Raw genomic sequence first — 26,065 nt, 5'->3', positions numbered from 1 at the left:
GGCTACGTCTCTTCAAAGTGGGCACAGATCAGATCTCTGCGGTCTCATTCAGCACCAGGACGTTAAGATTCTATGATGGAGGTGTGTGTTGAATGAGATGGGAAGGGAAGCTGTGCAGTGGTCCCCGTTCTGCCCACCCTGCCCCTGAGGTCCACACTTGCTGGGAGGCCTGGACATTTCGTCAGTTACAGGATGAGTGCTGGCCAAACCACCATGGAGAGATGAAGAAATGGCACATCCAAGCCATGGTCCAACCACGGAGGCCAGATCAACATATGTGAATAAGGATTGATAAAAAGAAATACAGCCAAGTGCAAAGCATCACAATCACACCTCAAAAGGCTGGGCTAGGGAGGTCTTTTGGAAGTGGGGGCTGAGAGTGACTTCCAGTGCTGGTGAGGGAAGGGAGGGGCTCACGGGGCCTGCCAGTTGCCAGCTGTATGATCCTGGACAACCTACTTCATCTCATTTACTCTGAACCATTCTTGCATGTCTACAATGTTCCAGGCCCCATCCATGACCCTGGACTTCAGAAAGTCAGATAAGGCAACAATCTTGTCTTCCAAGGACATGCATTACAGTCCAGAAAGGGCAGAGAAGTGTTAATGAATCAGTCTTAGCATGTGAAGATACAAAAACGGCTCAAGGTTCCTCAAGCCCCAGGGTCCATGGACTTATTCACCTTTTACTCTCTGTGATAATTATTTGACTTTGCACATGTATTATTTATAGTACTCTAAAGGATATGTAAACAACTTTTACCATGGACACTACCCCAGACTGTGCTGCTGTATTCGAACAGTCACACGTGCAGTCGTGTTCACTGTCATCCTGGGGTGCACATGGACTAGGGCTGTGTCCCATAGAATTTAACTCCTGAAAATTCAACTGTATGCTTTGAGCCCAAATTCATGCACATATGTGAGATGAATATATGGATATATGTATATAAATTCATATATAATTAAGTATATTAATTCATATGTGATATATATCATGTATGGTAAATATATGTAATATATAGTATATATAACTAAATAAAATATTAATTCACATATACATAATTCACAGATACATATATTAGAAACTATGACTATTATAGCGAGCAGGCAAGTGAATGGTGGTAATGATGGGTTTAATTACCTCATCTTTTCAAGAAGAAAGTAAGGAATCCATTGAGAACCCGAGAAAAGCCCTACACTTGGGAAGTGTTAGCTGAGCCATGGATGCTAATACAACAGCAACCTCTGTCATTGTATATTCCCTTTCCTTGCTCTATTTTTTTCTTTCTGACCCATCTCACTGCCTGACATTATATTTCATATCTATATGTGTGTTTAGTTTGTCTGTCTCCACCTTTAGATCATCAGTTTCATAAGGACAGGGATTATGTTGTTCATTGCCCTATTTCCAGGGCCTAGAACACTTCTTGGGTCTGAGCTGACATTAAGTAAATACTTATTTAATGAATGAATGATTTATTCTTAGTTTATAGACAAAGTCTCTGAGGCAGAGAAAGCTTAAATTATCTCAAAATGTATTGGACTCTGGGCTTGGTCTCTAAATCCTCTAAATGAAAGAAAGAACAATGTGAGAGCTGGAAAATGTGGGTACCCTCAGGTTCACAGATGTGGAATATGAGTCCCAGACATTGGAGACTGACTTATTCACGCCTGGGGAGGGGATGGGTTGAGATAATGACTCAGGTTTCTGCCACTCCCAGTTCCATCTCCCTAGGCTTGAGGACTGATTGTCAAACTCATCCCCAACTAATCCATGCCTAGTGTTTAATGGCAGAAAGCACATCAAGGTTGCCTGGGACCAGAGTTAGAGGGAGCTATGTACTGAAAACAGGCATGGCATCTTTTAGGGATGACAGGAATGTTCTGTCTAAGGGTGTGGTGGTTTCTTCGGTGGACATTGTCAAAATCATGAAATTGTACGATTTAGCTGGATGCAGTTTATGGAACATCAATTATACGTAAATGAGGTTGATCAAAAGCCTCGATGTGTGCATTTAGGTCATGCCCTTTCATGGTCAGCCTCTCATCCTCTACAGGCATGGTCATGTCTTTTCCTTGAGTGGGCTGCTCTAAGGTTATAACACAGGGTGCTGAGAAACCCTCTGGCACAGAAGACCTGAGTACAAATCACTGCTCTGCCCTTTAGCAGCTCTGATCTTTGGACAAGTGTCTTCCCCAAGGCCTTGGTCTCCCCATCTGTAATACAGAGACAGAGCAATTAACATTCACAGTGTTTGCAGGATTTAATGGGTATAACTCTATGCAAAGTTTAATAAACAATACATGGTACATAGTAAGTATATAATACATGATAGCTATTATTGTAATAATGATTGTTATCATATTTCTAGAAAGTGTAAAAACTCAGGAAGAAAAAGAATAATTTTGAGTACCTCTGCACATGACACAATGCTAGAGTTACTGAAAAAAGAGGTCTTGATCCAGACCCAAAGAAAGGGTTCTGGGATCTTGTGCAGAAAATAATTCAAGGTGAGTCACAGAGTGCAGTATTGAAAGCTACTTAATTACAGAGTAAGGCATCCCCTGAAAGCAAGCAGAGGGATGGCCTGTCTTTAAGTTTTTCTTATGTAGGGGTCTTCTCTATGTAAAGACTAAGCTAAGTTCTGATTACGTGAGGGTGATCAGATAGAGTGACAAAAATTATTATCCTATTGATTTAAAGAAAACTATCCTTGACCTTTTAGTGTGTGAGTACATCAAAGCATAACTATAATTATCTTGAAAGTATACATTCTTATGGGTATTGGGACATCTGGATTCTCCACTGTTGTAGGAGTGTGTCCTCATAGGTATCTTCAGGCTGTTTCCTCAACTATAAATATCTTATGACCATGGGTCTTGACTGGCAAGGAGTGCATCCTGTTGGACTCAAGGTGGAGGTGATTTTAAAATGGTGTCACTGTGGCTCTCCTAGGCTCCTGCTTCACTACCACTAGGACTTTGCTAAACTCTGTAATTAGTGATAAATATTTGATCCTGATGACCAACTAATTACCAACTTTTTAGGCCACATAGATGCTTTTTTCCCTTTTCCTAAATTAGAAAGTCTGCTTTTTTATTGTATTTGTAAGAGACATACCATCTGATTCTGTAGCTTTTCTCTCTTCTACCTTAGTAGCACATTTCTTAGGTCAAAGGCAGGGTGATGGGATTGAATTTTAGTGCATGGTTAGGTTTCCATCCATGCAGACAGATTGATCAATACAGTGACAAACTCAGTGGGTGCTATACAGACAGATTCAATTTTTTCTTCTCTCCTAAATAGAAAACAAAGCAAGGGATGTTTCTTATGGGATCCTCAGAGGAAACCCATTTTCATTCTAAGAATCTTTTTCTCCCCCCTCAATTACCCAAGAGTAATATTTGGCAAAAGTGTTAGTTTGGTAGTGAAAATATTATGCTCTAAAGACAACTTTTCATAAATGATATTTATAGGCCATCTTGCAAATGTTAAAAATTAAAATGGCATAAAATGTCTGTTTTCCATTTCCAAGTTCATGTTTCCCTTGACTCTTCTCATAACAGAATTTGCAGCAGTTGATTCTCCTATTTTCTCTTACAGCTCAAGAGAGCGTAGAAGGTATCAGAATGGCTGTTTGATTGTAATCTTTACCCTGGTGTGTCTTTCTATCCCCTCCCATACCTCACCCCCACCCAACACACACACATACCCTCACTCTGTGACATCGTGTACAGAGGTCAAATCACCACTGGGAATCCAAGATCTCACATTTACCAGATTTTTTTTTTTATTATACTTTAAGTTTTAGGGTACATGTGCACATTGTGCAGGTTAGTTACATACGTATACCTGTGTCATGCTGGTGTGCTGCACCCACTAACTCCTCATCTAGCATTAGGTATATCTCCCAGTGCTATCCCTCCCCCCTCCCCCCACCCCACAATCCTGTGTCCATGTGATCTCATTGTTCAATTCCCACCTATGAGTGAGAATATGTGGTGTTTGGTTTTTTGTCCTTGCGATAGTTTACTGAGAATGATGATCTCCAATTTCATCCATGTCCCTACAAAGGACATGAACTCATCATTTTTTATGGCTGCATAGTATTCCATGGTGTATATGTGCCACATTTTCTTAATCCAGTCTATCATTGTTGGACATTTGGGTTGGTTCCAAGTCTTTGCTATTGTGAATAATGCCGCAATAAACATACGTGTGCATGTGTCTTTATAGCAGCATGATTTATAGTCCTTTGGGTGTATACCCAGTAATGGGATGGCTGGGTCAAATGGTATTTCTAGTTCTAGATCCCTGAGGAATCACCACACTGACTTCCACAATGGTTGAACTAGTTTACAGTCCCACCAACAGTGTAAAAGTGTTCCTATTTCTCCACATCCTCTCCAGCACCTGTTGTTTCCTGACTTTTTAATGATTGCCATTCTAACTGGTGTGAGATGGTATCTCATTGTGGTTTTGATTTGCATTTCTCTGATGGCCAGTGATGGTGAGCATTTTTTCATGTGTTTTTTGGCTGCATAAATGTCTTCTTTTGAGAAGTGTCTGTTCATGTCCTTCGCCCACTTTTTGATGGGGTTGTTTGTTTTTTTTCTTGTAAATTTGTTTGAGTTCATTGTAGATTCTGGATATTAGCCCTTTGTCAGATGAGTAGGTTGCGAAAATTTTCTCCCATTTTGTAGGTTGCCTGTTCACTCTGATGGTAGTTTCTTTTGCTGTGCAGAAGCTCTTTAGTTTAATTAGATCCCATTTGTCAATTTTGTCTTTTGTTGCCATTGCTTTTGGTGTTTTAGACATGAAGTCCTTGCCCATGCCTATGTCCTGAATGGTAATGCCTAGGTTTTCTTCTAGGGTTTTTATGGTTTTAGGTCTAACGTTTAAGTCTTTAATCCATCTTGAATTGATTTTTGTATAAGGTGTAAGGAAGGGATCCAGTTTCAGTTTTCTACACATGGCTAGCCAGTTTTCCCTGCACCATTTATTAAATAGGGAATCCTTTCCCCATTGCTTGTTTTTCTCAGGTTTGTCAAAGATCAGATAGTTGTAGATATGTGGCGTTATTTCTGAGGGCTCTGTTCTGTTCCATTGATCTATATCTCTGTTTTGGTACCAGTACCATGCTGTTTTGGTTACTGTAGCCTTGTAGTATAGTTTGAAGTCAGGTAGTGTGATGCCTCCAGCTTTGTTCTTTTGGCTTAGGATTGACTTGGCGATGCGGGCTCTTTTTTGGTTCCATATGAACTTTAAAGTAGTTTTTTCCAATTCTGTGAAGAAAGGCATTGGTAGCTTGATGGGGATGGCATTGAATCTGTAAATTACCTTGGGCAGTATGGCCATTTTCACGATATTGATTCTTCCTACCCATGAGCATGGAATGTTCTTCCATTTGTTTGTATCCTCTTTTATTTCCTTGAGCAGTGGTTTGTAGTTCTCCTTGCAGAGGTCCTTCACATCCCTTGTAAGCTGGATTCCTAGGTATTTTATTCTCTTTGAAGCAATTGTGAATGGGAGTTCACTCATGATTTGGCTCTCTGTTTGTCTGTTGTTGGTGTATAGGAATGCTTGTGATTTTTGCACATTGATTTTGTATCCTGAGACTTTGCTGAAATTGCTTATCAGCTTAAAGAGATTTTGGGCTGAGACAATGGGGTTTTCTAGATATACAATCATGTCATCTGCAAACAGGGACAATTTCACTTCCTCTTTTCCTAATTGAATACCCTTTATTTCCTTCTCCTGCCTAATTGCCCCGGCCAGAACTTCCAACACTATGTTGAATAGGAGTGGTGAGAGAGGGCATCCCTGTCTTGTGCCCATTTTCAAAGGGAATGCTTCCAGTTTTTGCCCATTCAGTATGATATTGGCTGTGGGTTTGTCATAGATAGCTCTTATTATTTTGAAATATGTCCCATCAATACCTAATTTATTGAGAGTTTTTAGCATGAAGGGTTGTTGAATTTTGTCAAAGGCCTTTTCTGCATCTGTTGAGATAATCATGTGGTTTTTGACTTTGGCTCTGTTTATATGCTGCATTACATTTATTGATTTGCGTATATTGAACCAGCCTTGCATCCCAGGGATGAAGCCCACTTGATCATGGTGGATAAGCTTTTTGATGTGCTGCTGGATTTGGTCTGCCAGTATTTTATTGAGGATTTTTGCATCAATGTTCATCAAGGATATTGGTCTAAAATTCTCTTTTTTGGTTGTGTCTCTGCCTGGCTTTGGTATCAGAATGATGCTGGCCTCATAAAATGAGTTAGGGAGGATTCCCTCTTTTTCTATTGATTGGAATAGTTTCAGAAGGAATGGTACCAGTTCCTCCTTGTACCTCTGGTAGAATTCGGCTGTGAATCCATCTGGTCCTGTACTCTTTTTGGTTGGTAAGCTATTGATTATTGCCGCAATTTCAGAGCCTGTTATTGGTCTATTCAGAGATTCAACTTCTTCCTGGTTTAGTCTTGGGAGAGTGTATGTGTCGAGGAATTTATCCATTTCTTCTACATTTTCTAGTTTATTTGCGTAGAGGTGTTTGTAGTATTCTCTGATGGTAGTTTGTATTTCTGTGGGATCAGTGGTGATATCCCCTTTATCATTTTTTATTGCATCTATTTGATTCTTCTCTCTTTTTTTCTTTATTAGTCTTGCTAGCGGTCTATCAATTTTGTTGATCCTTTCAAAAAACCAGCTCCTGGATTCATTAATTTTTGAAGGGTTTTTTGTGTCTCTATTTCCTTCAGTTCTGCTCTGATTTTAGTTATTTCTTGCCTTCTGCTAGCTTTTGAATGTGTTTGCTCTTGCTTTTCTAGTTCTTTTAATTATGATGTTAGGGTGTCAATTTTGGATCTTTCCTGCTTTCTCTTGTGGGCATTTAGTGCTATAAATTTCCCTCTACACACTGCTTTGAATGTGTCCCAGAGATTCTGGTATGTTGTGTCTTTGTTCTCGTTGGTTTCAAAGAACATCTTTATTTATGCCTTCATTTCGTTATGACATTTACCAGATTTTAGACCCTAGACTTCTTTTGCCTTTGGTTCTTAAGTTTCTTCTCCTGGTCTGTGTCTTCTCTCATAATATATAACATCACTTTCGTTTTTCTTAATGCCATTACCGTGATAGCCTTGTGTGAGTCACCTTCTTTGCCTTCTTACATATACACACACTACTGGTGGTGGTGTACAGAAATGATTGGGTCCCAGAGGAAACAGCTGTGACATATTCATTCACACACTCAGCATCTACTTATTGAACACCTTCTGTGTGCCCAGCACTGTCCTATTAGCAGAGATAGTAGGGAAGAGGAGACAGGTCATGGTCTCAAGCAGATTACCTTCAGGTGGGGAAGAGAGCTAAGAAACAACCAGGAGGGTTCTGAGAGTGGTAATTACTGTGAAGGAGTTCATCATATAACAGAGCAATCTGGTGTGATTAATACAGTGTAAGTGACATGATATAAGCAATACAAAGAGTCTAAGTAATGCATCAATGTTGTAAATATAAGTGTACACAGTAGCACACACAGCAAATTAGATACGGGAAAATAGTGTAATGTAGACAAAGAGTAACCAGAGGAGGGTGCCAAGTTTAAATTAGAAATGGCTCAAGGAATGTATACTGAGGAGTGGCATTTGAGATGAAGTCCTGTATCATTTATAATCCTTTTCGTGGCAAGTAACAAAACCACATAGATCCATATGGCTTTACCAACAAGAAGGGCGTCTCATAGTGGGGAGGTTCCAGGCAGCTGGTCCAGCAGCCCCTCCAGGTCACCAAGTCCCGAGTTCCTCTGTCTTTCTGTCCATCTGAACTCGCAGGGTCAGCCTGGCCCATTTTGGGCTCCCTCAGGGCTCTGGGATCCCTGGGGCAGTTCCTGTCGTCATTTCCTATGCGACAACATCCTGTAGGAGGAGGAGGCACCACTTCCCATGAGTCTCTTTGACCAAGTAGGTCTTTCCCAGAAGCCCTGCCGTGGACTTCTCACAGCTCATTGGCCAGAGTAATAGCACATGCTTTCCCCTAAATCAATCACTGGCAAGGAGGATGGGGGTTTAATTACTGAGTTAGAGGGGCACGTGGTGAATGGAGGGTTATCTGAAGAAAACCTTATTACTATTAAAAGAGAGAGTGAGAGTGTGTGTGTGTGTGTGTGTGTATGTGTGTGAGTTGGGCAGAGGGGCTGGTGTGTGGTCACATGGCTACTAAGAAACACTTTTTTTTTTAAGAGAATGCATATCCCATAAGAAATAACTCAAATAATAGTCACACAGAATTGCCAAAGCCTCTCACTTAGTTACATTTTTCACTTATTTTTCCATGTGGGCTATCTCTCAATTCCTGAAAGCTGAGGCAAATTTAAGTCTGCATGTGCTCTGAAAGAATGCCGAGGGTCACTGCAATGGGATTTCATTTCTTACGTACAGAAAGGGCCTCAAGATTTCTAAAGTCGATATGTTCCTGACAATCGAATGTGATTCAAAATGATTTGAAGTAAAATTGGTGATGAGGGCGGGGAGCGAGAGGGAGTATATATGGTCAAATCAGAATTTTCCACAAATGCGGGAATGTAGAGGTCTTCTCTATAGGAGATAGGATCAGGAAGTCCTTGTGACAACCACCAGAACAATGGAGAAGGTGAAGAACTTCCTAATGCATCCATTGCAGCCTTCTTGTTTGTAGCAAGCCCGGCTATTTTCATGGAGGTCTGCATACCACATGCAAAGAACACATCAAGTCCAGGCAGATTTGGGAAGCTTCTCTGAGGAAGTGACTCGTGCTTAGATAGGAAGAAAGAATAAACGCTGAGCGAATAAAACAACCAAAGCAGTCATGGAAGTGTCTGTTCCAGGAAGAGGGAATCACATGGTCAGAGGCCCTGAGGTTAATGGTTATGGCACAGCCCCTGGAGATACTAAAAGTACCTCTGTGGGGCTGGATCATTGAGTGACCAAAAGAAGGTGGGAGAGGAGATTTGGAAATAGATAGGGTTAATAACGGAGACTGAGTCAGAGATCCTGAAAGCCAAGGGAAACCATCAAAGGGCTGTAAGCAGGAGACGATTAGATCATATTTGCATACACAATCTCTCAAGGAAGAGTAGGGCAGTGTGGGAAGAGGGGATGTGAAGAGAGCAGTTTTGAAGTTGTGGCAAATGTCCAGGTGGGAAGTGATGGAGGTCTGGGCTAGTATAATAGCAGCGAAGAGAAATTCGTAGGCACAAAAGACACCTAGGGGTAAAACCAAGAGAACTTGAAGTGTTGCATGTCGGTGGTGAAGAACATGGGTGGAATTAAAGAAGACATCGTGATGTTCAATTTGTTCTGCTGGATAAAAGGCAATGTTAGTTATTGAGATGGAAGACTGTGCTGTGGGGGAAATAGGAGATCGTGAGTTTGATTTTGTATATTTGGCAGCTAAGAAACTATTGAGCCTTTCATCTGATGATGTCAAGAGGCACATGCATCTGGAGCTCAGAAGGGAGGTCTGAGCTGTAAATAGATACTTGGGTGAGGAAGAGAAACATCAAGAACAGTCCCAGTTTGCAGCTTGCTAAAGAGGCTGCATGGCGGCACCACTTGCTGAGATGGAGAACTCAGCCAGCAACCAGTCTGACGTTGCACCCGTCAACGATGTGTGTGATCTTGAGCCAGCTATGCCACCTCGCTGGCTTCAGTTTCTTCATCTGTAAAATGACATTGTGGGCCCTTTACAGTTTTATGAGTCTGTGGTGAATTGATGGCTTATTTTGCATCCTCCTTCCTCTTTCCTTCTACACACATAAATGCATTTTCCTGATGGTCCAGGAGAGAAATTCAGCAATATTTTAATAGCTTATCTGGAAGATGTGAAGTGAAATGGGGGCTTAAATTGCCTAATACTTAACCTGCCTACTTACTCACGTTAAAGAGGCTAATCCTAAGTCCCGAATAAAGAGAATGTAATGAAATACCACAGTCTCACTTCTTTTCCACAAGATTACAGTTTAATGGGGGCAAAATATTGATATTTCCAGTGCATTTTGTGAATATTTTCTTATCAAGATTTTAATCTAGTGCAAAGCTCTCAGGATTAACAAAAAAGTGATCCCCTTTATGGGTTGAATAAAGTGATTTTTTGGTAACACATGGCCACCTTTTATATATTTTCCAATATGGTACAAGAATTTTTGTTTGATTAACAGTAGGTTGAGCAGACCTGTTATAGAACACACACACACACACACACACACACGCAAACACATATGTGGCAACAAAGCTTATATTACTTTATGAAATTATATGTATGGTTTTACTTGTCAGTATTTTGTAATACCAAATAGTTTTCTTGGTAAGACAAATACTTTTTAGTATTTGTCACTAATCAGTGCCTACAAATTACCTTTTGTACAAGTCCTGTTCTTCTGGTTGTCTTGGTGTCTTATAAATCAGAACTATTGTGTCTCATGAACTTTCACTATTTTCAATTTTTGCTGGTGCTTTTCCTGTTGATGTATCTCAAGGTTCTACCTCCTCCCCAAAGGTTTCTAGCAACTGTGAATCCATTTTATGAATAGGAAGGAAATGAGGCACATGGTGACCTTCACCTGCAGCACCTTCCCTCTCAGTATGAGGCCACCATCGGGACGCCGAGACTCCCTTGGCAGATTGAGATCTGGAACATGGAGTGAGCTACAACAAGGGCTGGAGAATTTTAGTGGCCTCCAACAGAAGCTGAGAAACCAGAGAGGAGACTGTGGATCTGATGCTCCTGGGACTCAGAACCTTTAGAACTCTTTATAAATGGGATAAAACTGGCTGTCCGGGGCTCAGACCCTAGGAAAGCATAATCCACAATAGTTAACAATGGTCTGGGCTTGGTCAGATGGATCTGACTTGCATACTTACTAGCACTTTGATGTGAAAAAATTAAATGGGAAGAATAATCGTGTCTATCTCATAGGATGGTTATTAAGTTTAAGTAAAATAATGCAATACTTAGAAGCACTGAGCACAAAACCAGGCCTTTAGGCGATAGCTGTAGTTACTTTTATTCTAATTTCCCTATTGTTCTTTCCTGTGTTATTCATTTTCAGCTATTTGTGGATGCCAACCAAAGTCCATAGACTTCAGTACATTGGGTGAGGGTGTGGAGTCTGGAGTCAGACTGCCTGGTGTTACCCTGGCTCTGACCCTTATACCTGCATGACTCCAGACTTGTTATTTAACTTCTGTTTCTCAGTTTCCTCACCTACAAATTGAGGATGAGAATTATACTTCCTAGTTGTCCAGAGAATTCAATGAAATATATCTGCGAAGCACTTAAAATCATACCTGGCAAAAAGTAAGCACTAAAAAATTATTGAAAATTTCTAGAAATTACTATTGTATTATTGCAAGTATGCTAAAATACTGAATCAAATATATTCCTGATGTATTATAGATCAAACACAGCACAGGTTTTTTCCAGCTTACTTGGTAGTCCACAATGGGCATTCCTGAGTATGAGGTAACTCTCCTCAACGGCTGCAGAGCCCCAGAGGCCCCAAGAGCCTTCCATCCTGAGGCTCTGCCGTCATCTTGGGCTTTATTGTTGTCTGGGTCTAACTGCAGGATGGTAAAGAGAGCATGGAGGAGGCAAAACTACTTCTTAAAATCTTTTGGTCCAGAGGCAGCATGAATTACATGAATTATTTTTATATTTCTCCAATTCTATTGGTTAACATGTCTCATGTGACTATGTCTACATGCACGGGGTGCTAGGGAATGTAAGCCGAAGCAAGGCAGCACATTTGGCAAAGGAGGCCCATTTAAAAACAAACAATAAACAAAAAAGCACTCAAATTATAGATAGATGATGATACCCATGACAGAACAGCTACCTCTCCACCAAAATCATTCTTCCTCTTCCTTGTCTTGGGTAAGAACAAGGAGAAGAAAAAGAAGATGATGAAGATGGAGGAGGAGGAAGGGAAAGAGTAAGAAGGGGGGAATGAGAAGAAAGGAGAAAGAGGAGGAGACAGAAGAGGAACTAACTGATGGTGTCGTTAGAGACCTTTTGAGACTTCATCGGCCACTGAGAAGAAGGTGGCACTTGAGGGTTATAGGGCCTGATCAGCCTCAAGCAGGTTATTTATATCATGCTTTGGCTTCTTTCCAGATCACCAGTGTTTGTTTCAGTGATGTTTTCTTTTTCTTGCAGAGGACAGAAGCCCAAAACTAAGCTGTATAGTCAAAAACGTCTAGCTGTTTCTTGTAGCAGATTGTGCCAGTAAGCGTCACTGAAGAGTAATTTCAGGGGCTGGTGAAAAGATAAGATAAAACACTGATTACAGGATGACAGGTTTTCTCTGCTCAACAATCTTTGAATTATTCAGAAAACTTTGCTTCCAGAGTGGTATATTAATAACACACCTAAGCAAATATTTTGTTGCTTAAGCTGAAAGGCATTTTCTCCTTGAAGGGAAAGCTTCTGAAGATGGTAGTAGATTAACATACCCAAATATCTTAATATCCTCAATAGGAAGAAAGTCAAGTTAAGTTTCCTGATCTAAAGAGTCCAGGAAATTAAATTCTCTCTATGTTCTGTTTCTGAAGTACTGCAGAAACTGCTCAAGATGGAAGGATACCAGAGAAGAAAAACATTGCTCGATGTTTAAAACTTATTTTATTTTTTGAAGAAAGAAACATAATAACTTAGTCCAAAATCAAACAACATAAAAAGTATACATTGAAAAGTTTATCCTCACCCTATCTACTTCCAGCAATTTCCTTCCAATTCTATCTGTAGTATTTTTTCATTTTTCTTCTTGTTTTTTTAAATAAAATAAAATAATAACGCACATTATTATACCTTTTCCTTTTTCATTCTTGCACTGAATGGAGTGCGCTGTATACACCATGCTGCTCTTGTTCGGTTGTTTCATTCTGTAGTAAATCCCAGAGGCTTTCCATGCCACGGCCTAGAAAGCAACCTCATTATTTCACAGCCACTGTGTGTTCCAGGGTGGGTTTGTTCCTTAGGTGTTCCTGAGCATTTTATTCCACTTTTCCTGTTAAAAACTTGCTTTCCCTTTACCCCACTCAAAGCAAAACACAGTCATGTCACTGAGATGTGGTTCGCCCTTCACCGTTTCCAAATTGCTCTGATTTGATGCTTAGATAGTAGCTTTGTGAAGCTGAGAATGAATACCCTCTATTCCAGTTGCAGGGCCTGAGGCTCAGAGGAATCCTACCATGCCTGAGGTGTCTGCAGCCAGTGGCAGAAGCAACTACAAAGCTCCCCTAACCTCCCCACACCACCACCATGCCTCTGCTCTCAGGGACATCACAGGAAGGACCCAAGTAGCTGATGGTCCCTCTGTAGGCAGCTTCTTCAATCCCCCCTCACATGCAAGGAACTTGAACTGAGATATCATCCATGCTGTTTAATTCCTGGATGGTTTTGAGTAGGAGATCAGGCCTTTCACAAATGTGATTCTACTTGCTTTGGTTCAAGATTCTATTAATAATAGAGTGGGCAGGAAGCCACATTGCAAGGTCAGCTCTTCAGGTTAAAAATAGTGAGTTTGCCAATATTCAGCCTTCCAAGAAAAGGGGAAAATAGAAGTGAGGAACCCATTAAACACACATGAAATTACAACTATTATTATGTTTTAATATTTTTGTAATGTCTCCCTCCCGTTTTCTAAAATATAAGCTTTCCAGGCACAGAGGACAAATCTGTTTCACTCGCTACTGCTTCCCCAGAGCACAGAACCTGGCCTGGCACTCAGTAGGGCTCATGGAAAATATCTGTTGATCAGTTCATGATAAAGAGGAGGAAGCAAAGTTCTTTGGGCCTTCAAGAAGAATGTTTGCTGGATCTGGGTGGCAGCCCAGAGAGGCCGGGAGTGCCCTGCACATATCTGGGGCTGGGAGGACAGCGCAGGTCTCCATCACCCTCTCTTGGGACCACCTGTGTCCGTGCACCTCTTTTTATATTCCTGTTGACTGTACATTGCAGCCAGAGCCCTGAAGCTGTGCTTCCTCCCTGGGCTGGGCCATGGTACGTGGGGAATGGGTTGCATGAGAGTTTTTGCTCCACATCTCTCATCTCTCTCTGTTGCCATCTATACCTGGTAACTGAAAAATGGCATGCCTTTCCTGGGTTAGAAGAAGTAATTAAAAGTAATTTTTCATTGCTAGTTACTGAACAGGAAGCCTCTAAGTCCATTAATGAAACAGAGAGGGAAGTCTGGTTTGTACGAATGAAGCTTTCGCCTCTAAAGGCAAAGGAACCACTGAGAATGGCACATTTGGAGGAAGACTGTGCACATTTTGCTTTTTAAGATGCATGTCACACTGCAAAAATATCACAACAATGCAAGATAGTTAAAATAGTTAAACATATTTTTAAGTGTATTTCCGCCTAGTGCTATAGGCCTTGGAGGTGCAAAGGTGAATAAAAGTGACATAGAGTTCACAGGTGTCTACAGAGTTAGGGTACAAAACAAAGATGTGATATTGAATATGGTATAATATGTCTTAAAATAGACCTCTGATATGATTTGGCTGTGTCCCTACCCAACTCTCATCTTGAATTGTAGCTCTCATAATTCCCACGTGTTTTGGGAGGGATCCAGTAGGAGGTAATTGAATCATAGGGGTGGGTCTTTCCTGTGCTGTTCTCATGATAGTGGAGAAGTCTCATGAGATCTGGTAGTTTTATAAAGGGGAGATCTGGTCTCATGAGATGTGGTTTTATAAAGGGGAGTTCCCCTACATAAGATCTCTTGCCTGCTGCCATGTAAGATGTGACTTTGCTCTTCCTTCACCTTCTGCCATGATTGTGAGGACTCTCTGGCCACACAGCCATGGAACTGTGAGTCGATTAAACCTCTTTTCTTTATAAATTACCCAGTCTTGGCTATGTCTTTATTAGCAGAATCAGAACAGACTAATCCAACCTGTTTTACTTCCATTTATATGGCAGCTCTAAAACTTCATTTATCCACGTACCACTTTCAAGATACTTCCTTTTTCAAATGCCACCTTTATTACTGTTCCTGTTAAACTCTTTAATCCTTATTTAAATTAGGGTGCTTCATCTTACTGACACACAAAAAATAGTACAATCCGCCATGTAATAAAAAGTCAAATAAAAATGAATTTGGAAAAAATAAACTGATGCTATTAAAAATCTGAGTAGATACTATGGTCTGCCTATGTCTATGAGTTTGTCTTTATTGACTAATGAAGAATAGCATGGGTCAGAGAACTGTTGAAGACATTCCAGCACTGAACAGAGACTTTCTCCTAATGTCATTGAAAGGATTGAGATAATAACTTTTCCCTCTGTTTTTAAATGCTATGTTTCTGCTACTTATAATTTTTTCATCTAAAATTATTTGTTTTACCCACTGAAATATTCACCTTGCACTTTGGGAAACCCAAATTGCTGTTACTATGCTGGCGAAAATTTTCCTATCACTTAGAGCTGCAGCTCTAAGGAAGGAAGAAAGAAGCCATGATTGGCAACAGGAAAGACACATTTCAGATGTTTTAGCAGTAATACAAGTAAATGGTTCTCGAAGTGTGCAACAGACAAGCCTCGCCCTGGGAAAACCACCTTCATGATCATGGTATCTTCCCTTCCAGGTAAGTGTAATTCTCAGACCTTACAGGGAGGCAGAACAGCATATTGTAAAGAAGTTGGGTTTCAAAAGTGAAATGGAGCTGGATCCCAATGTGCTAATTCACAATTATCTGGGCCACCCATAAGCCTCTCTGAGCCTTGGTTTCTTCATGCAAAAATAAGGATGTATTTCATACCTGTTGAGAAGACGAATGGATTTAGCTATAGAAAGGAAGAGGTCACAACAGGTGGTCTACCTGGGCACAGACCCTGCTTCTGCAGATGACCAGCTGTGTGGCCCTGGATGGGTGGCCTCTCTCTGCCATGCCTTGGTTTCCTTATCGGTAATATCAGAGAAATAATTCAACCACACTCTTTGAAGTTCTGTGAAGCTTACGTGGGTTGAACATGCATGGCTGTCCTGTGCTGCTGGGGAAGTTGATGTCAGCTCTCTTTCTCCCATGAGCACATGCAGCAGGGCACCCAACAGGTCTCACTCAGCACCCATGAGTCACTCCTCTTTCTCCCCTGCCACAATCCCCAGCTACTAAACACACAGACTAGGCAGTGGCAACCAAACAAAGTGTTCTCATAAAGCGACACAGGACAGCTACTTCTTGAGGGGAAGTTTCTGGAGTTGCAGAGCCAGAGAGGCTGTTTCAGGGTGGGTTCTGGACAGGTAAGGGTCAGAGTAGAGCATGTGCCAGAGTGAGAGGAAGGGCTGGAACCCCGAGGAAGGAAGAGAGAAACCAAGATAGGCAACACGAGAGACACATTTCAGATGTCTTAGCAGTAATACAAGTAGCTTAGCTCAGAGAGAAGTGATTTTTGATTAGGGCAGGATGGTGGAAGGAGGGGGTCCTCTGGCAACCTTAGGGCCATAAGCTCAGGAAGCTGCTTCTGTACAGACTAGAAGGCCTCTGCCGACAAAGGTGATGGTGCAGCAGCCCACACAATGATCATTACTGTCCCATAGTAAACATCTACCTGCCTGCTGGAAGGACTATGAGCAGAAGAGATATGGACACCATTCCTTTAAACAGTTTATTGCAATTCTGCAATTTTTGAAACATTAATCCCAGTTGATGGGAAAATGTTATTCTTTGAGCATTCAGTATTTCTAAATGGGCTGTTTTGAGTTATTGTCCCTTAATTAAATGAAGTTCTCAGAAAATGTACTGTTATTGTTATCATATATTTTTACCAATAAGGAAAGAAAATGGACCAAGATGATACTTTCTGAACTCCCTTTTAAATTGGCAAGTGTAATGGAATCGTAGCATAACACTTTCCTAAGGAATTCCCACAAGCATATTCATTGAGCTGAGGGCTGGGAGAGCACTTTGTTGGGAGCCCTAAGTTAAGGGATTCATGGTGCTTATGAGGAACAGAGATGCATGAGCCTCCTCGCCTACATTTCAGGTCTTCTTGCCACTCTCGGACTCCATCCTGGCTGAGAAGACGGTGATTGTCCTGGATGACAGAGTCACCATGGCAGAGCTGGGAGTGCAGCTCATGGCTGGCATGTCTCTCTCCCTGCAGCCTCACTCAGCAGACAAAAGGGCCATAATCTGCACAGCCACTGCCCTGGATGTTCTTCATTCCCCACAGCAGGTGAGTGTCCCAGGGGCCCTGCATCCCTGGTCAGTGGAGATGACTTCTCTCTCAGTTAGCACATCCTGCAAAGGAGAGCAGGACAGCCCTCATGCCTAGGACTGGAGATTCTTGAAGCTTCTTGCTTCTTATCCAGGCTGCTCTGTCTCTGAGAAAAGTATTCAGTGGCTTAGACACATTTCCTCTTATGTGCTTTTCCACGCCGACCGTATCCCCATACACCATTTGCTTTGCCCTGGGCTTATCTGTGCCAGGCACAGCCTGCTGCTAGATCATGACCAAAGGATCACATGTTTTTGCTTTTGCCAAAGCAGGTGGTTTGCAATGGATAGAAATTCCATTTCAGCTACTTGAACAAGCATGGCTAATAGACACTAAATTGCTACTGTTTACAGCAATTATTGTCAACTCTGAAACTCTCTCTCATCTTTAAACTTGTACAAATCATTTTTGAAGATACCAGGGCCACTGTGCCATTCAGGCCAGCCAGCCTCATAATACATCTTCCTGTGTCCTTCCAGCCAGTGCCTGTTTTGCTTCATCAGCACCAGCTTCCTAATGAAGAGCATTCAAAGTAATATTATCTTGAACACCTGATTAGTTGCACCTGAAATTGATTCAGATAAATTGCCTGATCTTTATAAATGTTTTTAAAAAGGTCGAAGTCAAATTCTGTTGTACGCATGCAATAAATTAATTTACACTTTCATGCATTTATTAAAGAAGTCTATTATTTGTTCCTCCTACCAGAGAGGCCACAGCACATTATTGATGCCAGTTCAAGGAATAACAAGAACTGTTCAAGATTATAAAATATAAATGTCTATTTTTCTCAGACTGTATATTTAGAGAACATTTCATTATAAATCATTTTATATTTTTGATTTGTAGGAACCTGATTATAACATAATACTTTGGTTTCATTTTCCTTAGGAAGCAATAGTAAGTTCTTGAACTTTGTTCAGTGATGGTTTGGTGACACCTTTAGACATTTATGATTCCAAGGATTTTCCATTTATTGTCTCATCATTGAAAGACATGGTGGTGTCTATCCAGGTTCAAACCTTAAGCTCAAATGGTTGTTATTGCAGAGGACCCTTAAGTTAGACATGATGACTAGTGAACCTGTCAGAAGACCAAGAGGAGGAGTGTTCTTACCCTGAGTAAAGAAAACTTCAAGGTCAAATTTGAACCAAGTAGTGATAAGCACCAAATATTTTTGTTTTGTCTTATTTTTACACGTAGACAGTAAGCATTTTTTAATTGAAATTTTCTTAAAGAGGCGGGAATGATATTGAGAGCATAAATCGGGAATATAAAGACCAACTCAGTGGTTCCATAAAGCACGAAGGAAGCCAGGAGAGACCAGTCCAGGAATGGTTCCACCAAGGCACACCTGTTGGCCAAGAGGAAAGTACCAACAAAAGCACAACCCCCCAGTCTCCTGTAGGGGTGGCAGTGAGGATGGTGGGAGAAATTGTAAAATAGACACAAACCTTCTCAGAAGGCCAGAAGGTTTTGCAAAAGCCTCAGGGAAAGATTATGGCTGAAAGCAGCTTAATCGTCTTTGAGCTAATAGCAAAGGTAAATAACAAAGGAATGTAAGGGAGTTTATCTAAATAGCTTGTTTACTCATGTGGTCCTAAGACAAACCTTTGATCACCTATAGGACTGCTCTCTCCAGGGGAGGGTAACAAGATTAATTACCCACAGGCGTGTTGACTCAAAGTCTTTGTCATTAAATCTGTACTAAATAAATGCAAACTTTGCTGGCTTATCAAGGTGATGCTGCAAACTCAGAGCAGAGCCCCTTATCAGGACTGACAGGCAAAATACCTGTGTCAGTGTATGTCTCTCATCCATTGCTGGGTCAAGCTCTGCGGGTTGGACCCCCACAGCCTCCCATGGATGGAAATAATAAGCTACTTAAAAGTGGTGGTCCAGATACCTTCACAAGTTTCTCCACTCAAGGGATGTCACCAGATCCCAGTAGTCCTGGTGACCATAAAGCAACCTCAAGGGGGCTAACGGACTTGGAGATTGGCATGTGTGCACTGTTCTGTGTGGGGGTGCAGAGATGCTTTTACCATACAACACATACACATAAACATATATATATATATATATATATATATATATATATATAAGGGTATGTGTGTGTTTGTGTGTGCATGTGTAGCTGTGTGTGAATACTGAAGAGCTGGATAATAAACTAGTTAGTGAGATCAACAGTGACTGTCAAATGTTCTCAGATTTGGTTGGTATGGATGTTCTTGAGCATAATAGGATTATACCGAATATTTTTCTGTTCTAAATATTTTCTGCCTATTATAAATCATGGATTATATCACCTCCTTTTGGCTAGTCAATGTAAAACCATTAGGTACTATGTCCATAATATCTAAACCAAAATGGTGGGAAAATATAAATTAATAAGTCTTGAAGTCCAGTTTTCTAGATGTCATGCATCTGCCTGGATTTTCTGCCATTTTATGACTGAGATATCCAAATTATCAATCTTGATAAATAAACTGAGCCAAAAAAATGTCTATAAAAGCCCTTCCCTTCCCACAGGAATGGAAAGTTTAAACTTCCCCTGAGAGAAGCACCAGCAAGCCTCTTGAGAGGGCACCTGGCTTGAATTCCATGGCCACTCAGAGGGAAGCTCAGAGGCTAAATGAAAACCACATGACCTGGAAAAATTGAAAATGGCCGACCACCATCTCCAGGGTCAAGATTTGCTGTATGAGAGGCCAGAGAACAGGAATTAAGAAGCAGCTGGCACAACAAAGAACTGGCGCTTAAGCACACAGGTGGGTTGCCTTTGAGAGAAAGCAAGAAGGAAACTGGAAGAAACTTCCAGAAGATGATACCTAGCAAACCCTAGAAAACACTATGTATACCAAGAAAAGGAAAAATCGATTTGGTAGCTCTTTGGTATTGCACACTGGCAAAGTTAAATTCCCAGAATATAAGTATCCTTAAAATCTAACCGGAAAGTGTGAAAAATAGAAAGCATCAATGCAAGGAGAAAAATTGATTTTTTTGTCTTATTTTTACACTTAGACAGTAAGCATTTTTAATTGAAATTTTCTTAAGATAATTATAGCTCTACATGCAATTTTAAGAAATAATTCTGAGACATCCCTCCCATATGTTTTCCCAATGGTAACATCATATAAAACTTTAGTAAATATCTCATCCAAGATAATGATACTGATACAACTTGCAAATCTTATTCAGATTTCCCCTATTTTTCTTGAACTCATTTAAGTTCTATACAGTGTTATTGCCTTTGTAGGTTTAGGTATCCAACAGCACAGTGGAGATAAGAAACAGTCCCAGCATTACAGGGATCCTTCATAGTCCATCTTATAACCACACAAACATTCCCATTTCCCCTGTTCATGGCCCATGGGAACCACTAATCTACATATCTAAAATTTTGCCATTTCAATAATGTTATATAAGTAAAATATGCTATGTAAGTAATTTACTTATATATGTTATATAAGTAAATACATTATATAAGCAATAAGCAATAGCATTACATAAGTAAAATCATACAGTATGTAACCTTTCGGCACTGGGTTTTTTCACTCAACATAATTCTCTGGAATGCACATCTTTACTATGTTGAGTCTTCCAATCCATGAACAGAAAAGTTTCGCTACTTATTTATGTATTTTATTTCTTTAACGAATATTTGGTATTTTTCAACATACAGATCCTGTACCTATTTTGTTAATTTTTTGCCTAAGTACTTTTCTTTCTTTGGAGTGATTTTAAAAGATATTGTATTTTTAAGTTAGATTTCTTCATGCTTCTTGTTAGTACATAGAAATAAAAGTGATTTCTGTGTGTTAATCTTGTATCCTGCAGCCACAGTAACTCACTCACTTATTGGTGATAGGCACTTTTTAAAAATGATTTCTTTTTTTAAATACATAGAAATCATGTTATCTACAAATAGAGTACTCCCTCCTTTGCAATATGTATGAATTTTATTGTTTCTTGCCTTGTTTCAGTGTCTAGAGCCTCCAGCATTATGTTGAATAAGACTGATAAAGGTATAAATCCTTGCTGTATTTATGATTGAAGGAGGAAAGCATTAAGTGTTTCATCATTAAGTACGATGCTAGCTGTAGGATTTTTTGTAGATGGTTTTATATAAAACTGGAAGTAATTTCCCACTATTACTAACTTGCCAATATATATGTGTATGTATTTTTTAATGGATGAATGTTGGATTTTGTCAGACGCTTTTTCTGAGTCCATCAGTAGGGTTGTATGATTTCTTACTATACTACTAGCATGTTGCTATGGTGGATTACATTAATTGAATTTGAATGTTGAACTATCTTGCAGATCTGAAGTAAATTCCTTTTTGGTCATAAAATATTATTGTATTCCTATGCAGCTGGATTCAGTATGCTAATATTTTTTGGAGGATTTTTGCATTTAAGTTCTTTTCTGGTACCATTGTGTGGTTTTGATATCAGGGTAATACCAATCTCAAAAATTAGTTGGGAAGTGTTCCTTCTTCTAATTTCTGGTAAAGATTGTATATAATTCACATCAACTTACCTCTAAATGTTGATAGAATTATTTAATGAAACTATCAGAGCCTGAAACTGTCTTTGTCAGAAGGCTTATAATTATAAATCCAATTACTTTAATGGATACAGAGCTATTCAGAATGAGTAAGGTTTGGTAGTTTTATCAGAAGGTGATTAATTTCTTGTAAGTTACTAAGTTTATGAATTTAAACCTCTTTATGACATTCCTTTAATATCTTCTTAGTGGCTGCAGACTTTGTAGTGATATTCCCTATTTTATTTCTATTATTGGTGATTTGCATTTGTCTCTTTTGTTGTCAGTCCTGTTAGAAGTTTACTAACTTTTGGTTTTTTGAAAGAACCAGCTCTTTGTCTCAATGGACTTCCCTGTTGTTTTTCTATTTTCAATTTAATTGATTTCTGCACTTCATTATTTCCTTCCTTCTTGCTTTGAGTGCATTTTGATCTCTTTCTAGGTTCCTGAGGTAGGAACTTAAGTTACTGATTTGAGACTTTTCTTCATTTTTAATGTGAATATTTTGTGCTATACATTTGCCTCTCGGAACTGCATTACCTGAATCTCCTATATTGTGATACGTGGGTTTTCATTTTCATTTAGATATATGCATTTTTAAATTTCCATTGACTGCGTTTTTCACCCATGGATTATTATGTGTGTTATTAAATTCCCAAATATTTGAAAATTTCCCTGCTGTCATTCTGTTATTGATTTCTCTCCTCTCTCATTCCAGCTTTTAAAAATTTGTTTAGACTATTTTCATGGAGCAAGATGTGGTCTATCTTGATGAATATTCTGTGGATACTTGGAAAAAAAAAGCAAAGCATTTTCTGATTTCGGCTGGAGTACAGTAAGTGTTCTTAAGCTTGACAAATCTTATTTTTAAAAGTCTGCTTTTGTGCATTTTGATCGATATTCTTTTTTACCTCTTTTAGAAAATTACCTTCCTAATGTTGGGATATTGGGATCACAGTAAAGCCTCTATCCATCAGAGAACTATCCAGGCCAATAGCAACAACTGCAAAGGGCTGTTTTATCTGAACTTTACACAAAACTGGAAATTTTTTATTTGTTTGTTTGCTTGTTTGTTTTGAAGCAGGTTCCTGTCACCCAGGCTGGAGTGCAGTGGCACTATCATGGCTTACTGCAGCCTCAACTTCCTGGGTTCCAGCGATCCTCCCACCTCAGCCTCCTGAATAGCTGGGACTACAGGTGCGTGCCACGATGCCCAGCTAATTTTTTGTATTTTTTGTAGAGGTGGGATTTTTCCATGTTGCCAGGCTGATCTCGAACTGCTGGGCTCAAGTGATCCTCCCACATAGGCCTCCCAAAGTGCTAGGATTACAGATGCGAGCCAGGGTGCCCAGCCTGGACAACTGTTTTTATCCAGCCAAATCATGCTATAACGCATTTTCAGTTCTCTATTTCAGGCTTCAAATTGATATGACAAATGCTTTATAAACTCAGAAATTATATTTTCCATTAAAACCATAGCTGTAAAATGTAACACCTATCTTTTGTTCTTCTGTAAGGGACAACTTTAAATGAATGGTGAAAAGGCTATGCTAAAATATCCATTGCAGATTTGTGCTAGTGTGCTATAGGAAATGCATGGAAAAACTGGGGCTTGTGTTGTAAGTTAAGTCAACATGTAGCTTAAGTGCATTTTTTAAAAATTTTATTATTATTGTACTTTAAGTTTTAGGGTACATGTGCACAAAGCAGAGCAAAGCTGAAACATTTAAATATTCAGATATCTCCCTCTAAAATATTTAAGCCAATGGGGGATGAAACATTGAGTAATAATATTGTGAAATATGTGACATAAGAATTTTGTCCTAGAAAGTGCCCATGTTAGGAATGTTGATGGGATCACCAGGGTCATAGTGATCTTTCTCCACATGGCTTTCAAATTTTCTTCTCCTTTTGCTGAACATTACTTCAGAAATAAAGTGACCCCATTTTCCAGAATAAATATACCTTTTAAGCATGGGTAACATTACTTTTAGCATGGAAATAAATATTGAAATTTTCAGTTGTCTAATTATTTTACCCCCAAATACCCCCTTTTGATTTTCAGCATTTTACGGTAGGAGAGAGAAAGTAGTATCATTTCCTCACCCTTCACAAGGGTCACAGCTAACAACCCTGTAACAAAAGATAGATTAGCAAGAGAAAAGCATATTCATTTATTTAATCAAAGTTTTACATGTTACAGGAGTCTTCAGATGAAGAGCTGAGGACCCAGGAAAACTGCGTGGCCCTGTAGAAGTATGACTAGACAAAAAGGGAGCGTGGCCTAATGACAATCAATGGGAAACTTAGTAAGGACTTTGCGTTCAATTCTTCTAGGTCTGGTATCCTCTCTTCCCTCCAGGAATGGACACCAGCAAATGGGCCAGGACACCTGTCACACGAGGGCCTTATGAACTACTTTCAGGTGATGTTGGTCAGAAAATTCCTTTATGGCCAGCTTTTGCATACCCAAGTGAGGGATGGTCTGAATGACCCTCTTGTTTCTGCAGCTTTCTCAATTCTCAAGGTGCCGTATTTTGCAGTATCGTGTTCTGAGCCCTGGCAGCTTATACACAGTCAAATTGTACATATATCCATGTACATACACACATAGATACACATACATACACACATATATACACACATGGAAAGACACATACATAACTATTTGTATATGTTACAATTCGTCCAGATTTTTTTACATCCTTCATGCAAAATTTGCGGTAATTAAAATATTACAAAAAGGAAATGTTCATTAACAATGACAAACAACTATACTGTTTAAAAACCTTTCATCTTTTCTCCTAGCAGGCTGGGGAAAACTTCTTTCCAGATGCCTCAGAAAAAGGGCTTCTGTTTCTTACAGCTCCATCCAGGGTCAAATGGTGTTGAAAGTCAGTGCTGAAATGCATGATGCTGCAGGAGTTTGAGAGCCTTTGACCTCTGTCCACCTTTGGTCTTGCTTGTCAATGGCTTGGTTATGTGTATGTATTTGGAACAGGGGCTTTGTACGGGGTCAAGGGCCCAGGGTGCTGAGGTTCTCAGAACAGGCAGAGCTCTGGAGACATAAGGAAACCACAGGACAGGTGGGGATTCTGTTCAGGAAGCTGATGTAGATGTTTCAGCTGAAAGTTGGGCCGTGCATTTGCCAAGTCCCTAGAGGCTCACTGTTGGGGTGTGAGTGTATTTCTTGAAACTGCCAGCATCATATTTGGCATCTTAGCAAATGTCACTCCTTGCTTTTAGGATGAATAGAGATGCCTCTTTGGCACTAACTTGACTTATCATAATAAATGCCTCACACCAAGCCTGCACTTTTTTCCAGGCCTTACAAATATCATTTAATTAACTGGATAAAAACACAGGAGTTGGCTTTGTGAAATCGAGGCTGTGGAGTAGCAGGCTTTCCTGCCACTAAACTGTTGGCAGCAAAAGAGCCAAAAATGCACTCCCAGGTGCACACACCCAGCCCCATCAGAATTACTTCTCGCACTTTGGGTAACTGTTTTTCACTAACAGCTTTCTCCTCCTCTTTTCCCCGGGAACGTGGGAGAATTGAGCTACAGAAGTCAGCGGGTTCTTCCCAGATCTCAGCGTGCATATGTACAGTTTAGTAAAACCAGTTTCAAAGAAGAAGGAAAAAAGGAAAGTTTGAAATAAGATGAAAAGAATGAATCTCTTAGATGAGTTTTGCGTAAATGCAAACACAACATTGAAAATGTATTTGTACATTGAAATTCTTAGTACCTCTTGATTTTTTTACTGTTTTATATAATTTACATAGGTCATACCAGATTTTTGGAATTTGCTTTTGGATTTTTACGAGCAATGTAGAAAGAGAAGAAAACACTTTAACTGGTTTCAGTGTTGATAGACTATTCTTTGCCTATCACTTTTCATATGGGAAATAATGATCAAAGTCCGTTAGGGAAAATGCTCTCCCAATGGATGAAATCAATAATGTTATCAATAGACAAAACTAGGTAATAGTCATGCTGTATGAGATGCCGTCAATATATACGTGTTTTGCCTTTAACTGTTGTTTGGAAACAGTTTTTTAATATAAAGCATTTTTTATTTTATATTAAGGTAGAGATGAGATATTAAAAGTATAAAAAGGTAGAGACGAGATATAAAAAATCTTTTTGTTATTAATCTATGCTCTCCATTCAAATAAATCACCTTCAGAGATAGATGCTGCTTCGGAAGTGGAGGTCCATGTGATGCTGGCGTTCCCACCCATTTG

The 26,065-nt window shown here is 39.8% G+C and overlaps 1 protein-coding gene and 1 long non-coding RNA gene across 4 annotated transcripts in view; both read left to right on the top strand.

Annotated features, from left to right (window-relative positions):
• Positions 1-10,951, top strand: part of LOC104001739 (transmembrane protein 132B-like) — a 58,426-nt gene extending 47,475 nt beyond the window's left edge. For all 3 annotated transcript variants that reach the window (XM_063786136.1, XM_063786134.1, XM_063786135.1), the window contains one exon: positions 10,540-10,951. The gene's annotated coding sequence lies outside the window, so the exon portion shown is untranslated. The remainder of the gene's footprint in view (positions 1-10,539) is intronic.
• Positions 10,952-17,149: 6,198 nt separating this feature from the next.
• Positions 17,150-25,457, top strand: LOC107967806 (uncharacterized). Its single transcript, XR_001708520.4, has 4 exons — positions 17,150-17,226; positions 19,801-20,039; positions 22,538-22,654; positions 24,023-25,457. It is a non-coding gene; the product is annotated as an uncharacterized LOC107967806 (long non-coding RNA).
• Positions 25,458-26,065: the final 608 nt, after the last annotated feature.

Source organism: Pan troglodytes, chromosome 10, assembly GCF_028858775.2.
Source record: "Pan troglodytes isolate AG18354 chromosome 10, NHGRI_mPanTro3-v2.0_pri, whole genome shotgun sequence".
Taxonomy (NCBI): domain Eukaryota; kingdom Metazoa; phylum Chordata; class Mammalia; order Primates; family Hominidae; genus Pan; species Pan troglodytes.
This window is presented reverse-complemented; position numbering and strand designations above follow the sequence as displayed.